Here is a 6,000-nt window from a genome sequence, read left to right on the forward strand (position 1 = left end):
CAGGTGAACCAGGTTCCTGGTGTGGAAGACAGACCACAAACATCTGGTTCAGGTGAACCAGGTTCCTGGTGTGGTCCACAGACCAGAAAGATATGGTTCAGGTGAACCAGGTTCCTGGTGTGGTCCACAGACCAGAAACATCTGGTTCAGGTGAACCAGGTTCCTGGAGTGGACGACAGACCAGAAACATCTGGTTCAGGTGAACCAGGTTCCTGGTGTGGAAGACAGACCACAAACATCTGGTTCAGGTGAACCAGGTTCCTGGTCTGGAAGACAGACCACAAACATCTGGTTCAGGTGAACCAGGTTCCTGGTGTTGTCCACAGACCAGAAAGATCTGGTTCAGGTGAACCAGGTTCCTGGTGTGGTCCACAGACCAGAAACATCTGGTTCAGGTGAACCAGGTTCCTGGAGTGGACGACAGACTAGAAACATCTGGTTCAGGTGAACCAGGTTCCTGATGTGGTCGACAGACTAGAAACATCTGGTTCAGGTGAACCAGGTTCCTGGAGTGGACGACAGACTAGAAACATCTGGCTCAGGTGAACCAGGTTCCTGATGTGGTCGACAGACTAGAAACATCTGGTTCAGGTGAACCAGGTTCCTGGTGTGGACGACAGACCAGAAACATCTGATTTTGTTGAACCAGGTTCCTGGTGTGGTCCACAGACCAGAAACATCTGGTTCAGGTGAACCAGGTTCCTGGAGTGGACGACAGACTAGAAACATCTGGTTCAGGTGAACCAGGTTCCTGGAGTGGACGACAGACCAGAAACATCTGGTTCAGTTGAACCAGGTTCCTGGTGTGGTCCACAGACCAGAAACATCTGGTTCAGTTGAACCAGGTTCCTGGTGTGGTCCACAGACCAGAAACATCTGGTTCAGGTGAACCAGGTTCCTGGAGTGGACGACAGACTAGAAACATCTGGTTCAGGTGAACCAGGTTACTGGAGTGGACGACAGACCAGAAACATCTGGTTCAGTTGAACCAGGTTCCTGGTGTGGTCCACAGACCAGAAACATCTGGTTCAGGTGAACCAGGTTCCTGGAGTGGACGACAGACTAGAAACATCTGGTTCAGGTGAACCAGGTTCCTGATGTGGTCGACAGACTAGAAACATCTGGTTCAGGTGAACCAGGTTCCTGGAGTGGACGACAGACTAGAAACATCTGGCTCAGGTGAACCAGGTTCCTGATGTGGTCGACAGACTAGAAACATCTGGTTCAGGTGAACCAGGTTCCTGGTGTGGACGACAGACCAGAAACATCTGATTTTGTTGAACCAGGTTCCTGGTGTGGTCCACAGACCAGAAACATCTGGTTCAGGTGAACCAGGTTCCTGGAGTGGACGACAGGCTAGAAACATCTGGTTCAGGTGAACCAGGTTCCTGGAGTGGACGACAGACCAGAAACATCTGGTTCAGTTGAACCAGGTTCCTGGTGTGGTCCACAGACCAGAAACATCTGGTTAGTTGAACCAGGTTCCTGGTGTGGTCCACAGACCAGAAACATCTGGTTCAGGTGAACCAGGTTCCTGGAGTGGACGACAGACTAGAAACATCTGGTTCAGGTGAACCAGGTTCCTGGTGTGGTCCACAGACCAGAAACATCTGGTTCAGGTGAACCAGGTTCCTGGAGTGAACGACAGACTAGAAACATCTGGTTCAGGAGAACCAGGTTCCTGGAGTGGACGACAGACCAGAAACATCTGGTTCAGGTGAACCAGGTTCCTGGTGTGGACGACAGACCAGAAACATCTGATTTTGTTGAACCAGGTTCCTGGTGTGGTCCACAGACCAGAAACATCTGGTTCAGGTGAACCAGGTTCCTGGAGTGGACGACAGACTAGAAACATCTGGTTCAGGTGAACCAGGTTCCTGGAGTGGACGACAGACCAGAAACATCTGGTTCAGTTGAACCAGGTTCCTGGTGTGGTCCACAGACCAGAAACATCTGGTTAGTTGAACCAGGTTCCTGGTGTGGTCCACAGACCAGAAACATCTGGTTCAGGTGAACCAGGTTCCTGGAGTGGACGACAGACTAGAAACATCTGGTTCAGGTGAACCAGGTTCCTGGTGTGGTCCACAGACCAGAAACATCTGGTTCAGGTGAACCAGGTTCCTGGTGTGGTCCACAGACCAGAAACATCTGGTTCAGGTGAACCAGGTTCCTGGAGTGGACGACAGACTAGAAACATCTGGTTCAGGTGAACCAGGTTCCTGGTGTGGTCCACAGACCAGAAACATCTGGTTCAGGTGAACCAGGTTCCTGGAGTGGACGACAGACTAAAAACATCTGGTTCAGGAGAACCAGGTTCCTGGTGTGGTACACAGACTAGAAACATCTGGTTCAGGTGAACCAGGTTCCTGGAGTGGACGACAGACTAGAAACATCTGGTTCAGGAGAACCAGGTTCCTGGAGTGGACGACAGACCAGAAATATCTGGTTCAGGTGAACCAGGTTCCTGGTGTGGTCCACAGACCAGAAACATCTGGTTCAGGTGAACCAGGTTCCTGGAGTGGACGACAGACTAGAAACATCTGGTTCAGGAGAACCAGGTTCCTGGTGTGGTACACAGACTAGAAACATCTGGTTCAGGTGAACCAGGTTCTGGTGTGGAAGACAGACCAGAAACATCTGGTTCAGGTGAACCAGGATCCTGGTGTGGAAGACAGACCAGAAACATCTGGTTCAGGAGAACCGGGTTCCTGGTGTGGTCCACAGACTAGAAACATCTGGTTCAGGAGAACCAGGTTCCTGGTGTGGTCCACAGACCAGAAACATTTGTTTCAGGTGAACCAGGTTCCTGGTGTGGAAGACAGACCAGAAACATCTGGTTCAGGAGAACCAGGTTCCTGATGTGGAAGACAGACCAGAAACATCTGGTTCAGGTGAACCAGGTTCCTGATGTGGAAGACAGACCAGAAACATCTGGTTCAGGTGAACCAGGTTCCTGGTGTGGAAGACACACCAGAAACATCTGGTTCAGGTGAACCAGGTTCCTGGTGTAGACGCCCCTGAGTGTACTTAAAATTGTGGGTGGTGCAAAGTGGGGTGGGGCCAGACTGCAGTTGAGAATCCTGAAACCCCACCTTCGGCACTGCCCACTGTTCCATGTTGTTGAGTGAGGTAAGGTGAGGTAAGGTAGGGGGGACACAGTCTCCTATGATCCAATATTCTAATGGAGGGAGATCAAAGAGGACCGGGAACCTTTGATATTGACACACAGTGACTGAAACTACTTCCTGCAGGATTTAGAAATAAAGGAAGGTTGGATGTTGGTCTGTATTTTACTAAGACTCCTGGGTCAAGGTGTGTTTTTAACAAGAGGTTTAACACCAGCAACCTTAAAGGCTTGTGGTCCATAACCTGTTATTAGAGATACATTCTAGTATTGATGTACTAATCACAGGGAAAATATCTTTAAACAGTTTAGTGGGTATTGGGTCCAGTAAGCAAGTTGTTGGTTTAGATGAATCCACGATTGAGTAGAACTCTAGGACTTATAGAGTGAAGCTGGATCACTGGAAGTCACGCTCCTCTTATGAATCTAAAGATGTTGTTTGATCTGCGACTGCACTGGGCAGTGGGTCGTTAATTTGATCCCTCATAGTTAGAATCTTGTTATTAAAAAATGTACAAACTCATTACTGCTCAGAGTTAAAGGGATATTAGGCTCGACAGAACTGTGACTTTTTGTTAGTCTGCCTATAGTATTGAAGAGAAATGACGGCCTGCAGTATCCTGTCCACGGAGTACTGCAGGGTCAAACTGCACTGGAAAGGTTGTGTGTATCCTGTCCACGGAGTACTGCAGGGTCAAACTGCACTGGAAAGGTTGTGTGTATCCTGTCCACGGAGAACTGTAGGGTCAAACTGCACTGGAAAGGTTGTGTGTATCCTGTCCATGGAGTACTGCAGGGTCAAACTGCACTGGAAAGGTTGTGTGTATCCTGTCCACGGAGTACTGTAGGGTCAAACTGCACTGGAAAGGTTGTGTGTATCCTGTCCACGGAGTACTGCAGGGTCAAACTGCACTGGAAAGGTTGTGTGTATCCTGTCCACGGAGTACTGCAGGGTCAAACTGCACTGGAAAGGTTGTGTGTATCCTGTCCATGGAGTACTGCAGGGTCAAACTGCACTGGAAAGGTTGTGTGTATCCTGTCCACGGAGTACTGTAGGGTCAAACTGCACTGGAAAGGTTGTGTGTATCCTGTCCACGGAGTACTGCAGGGTCAAACTGCACTGGAAAGGTTGTGTGTATCCTGTCCACGGAGTACTGCAGGGTCAAACTGCACTGGAAAGGTTGTGTGTATCCTGTCCACGGAGTACTGTAGGGTCAAACTGCACTGGAAAGGTTGTGTGTATCCTGTCCACGGAGTACTGCAGGGTCAAACTGCACTGGAAAGGTTGTGTGTATCCTGTCCACGGAGTACTGTAGGGTCAAACTGCACTGGAAAGGTTGTGTGTATCCTGTCCACGGAGTACTGCAGGGTCAAACTGCACTGGAAAGGTTGTGTGTATCCTGTCCACGGAGTACTGCAGGGTCAAACTGCACTGGAAAGGTTGTGTGTATCCTGTCCACGGAGTACTGTAGGGTCAAACTGCACTGGAAAGGTTGTGTGTATCCTGTCCACGGAGTACTGCAGGGTCAAACTGCACTGGAAAGGTTGTGTGTATCCTGTCCACGGAGTACTGTAGGGTCAAACTGCACTGGAAAGGTTGTGTGTATCCTGTCCACGGAGTACTGCAGGGTCAAACTGCACTGGAAAGGTTGTGTGTATCCTGTCCACGGAGTACTGCAGGGTCAAACTGCACTGGAAAGGTTGTGTGTATCCTGTCCACGGAGTACTGTAGGGTCAAACTGCACTGGAAAGGTTGTGTGTATCCTGTCCACGGAGTACTGCAGGGTCAAACTGCACTGGAAAGGTTGTGTGTATCCTGTCCACGGAGTACTGTAGGGTCAAACTGCACTGGAAAGGTTGTGTGTGTCCTGTCCACGGAGTACTGCAAGGTCAAACTGCACTGGAAAGGTGTTTTTGGAAGAAGGCAGTGGACGTGTGCTCCTCACCTGCAAACACAAGCATCACACATGAAGACTTCAGGACTTTAATGACACGCTGCCCCCTTCCGGGCTGAACAAGGCAAGGCGGAGCAAGTCCTCCTGAAGAAACATGGGGGAGGAAAGTAGCAGCAAGACGCAGAGCAAAGGTAGGACATACAAAGTAAGGCATCAGGAGGAACAGTCTTCAAATGAGCATCATCCTCCTGTGGAACCCTGAAGGTCCAGCTGAAGGTCTAGCTGAAGGTCTGAAGGGCCAGTGGTCTAGCTGAAGGTCTAGCTGAAGGTCTGAAGGGCCAGTGGTCTAGCTGAAGGTCTAGCTGAAGGTCTGAAGGTCCAGTGGTCTAGCTGAAGGTCCAGCTGAAGGTCTGAAGGTCCAGTGGTCTGGCTGAAGGTCTAGCTGAAGGTCTGAAGGGCCAGTGGTCTCGCTGAAGGTCCAGCTGAAGGTCTGAAGGTCCAGTGGTCTAGCTGAAGGTCCAGCTGAAGGTCTGAAGGTCCAATGATCCAGCTGAAAGTCTGAAGGTCCAGTGGTCTTGCTGAAGGTCCAGCTGAAGGTCTGAAGGTCCAATGATCCAGCTGAAAGTCTGAAGGTTCAGTGGTCTTGCTGAAGGTCTAGCTGAAGGTCTGAAGGTCCAGTGGTCTAGCTGAAGGTCCAGCTGAAGGTCTGAAGGTCCAATGATCCAGCTGTCGGTCTGAAGGTCCAGTGGTCTAGCTGAAGGTCTAGCTGAAGGTCTGAAGGTCCAGTGGTCCAGCTGAAGGTCCGGTGGTCTTGCTGAAGGTCCAGCTGAAGGTCTGAAGGTCCAGTGGTCCAGCTGAAGGTCCGGTGGTCTAGCTGAAGGTCCTGGTGAAGGTCTAGCTGAAGTCCTGCTTCACCTGCTTCATCCTCAGTGGTCTCTCTGGTCCCATGTCCAAGACCCTTCCGGGGTCCAGGTCCTGGTG

This window comes from Blennius ocellaris, assembly GCF_963422515.1.
Source record: "Blennius ocellaris genome assembly, contig: SCAFFOLD_177, whole genome shotgun sequence".
In the NCBI taxonomy this organism is placed as follows: domain Eukaryota; kingdom Metazoa; phylum Chordata; class Actinopteri; order Blenniiformes; family Blenniidae; genus Blennius; species Blennius ocellaris.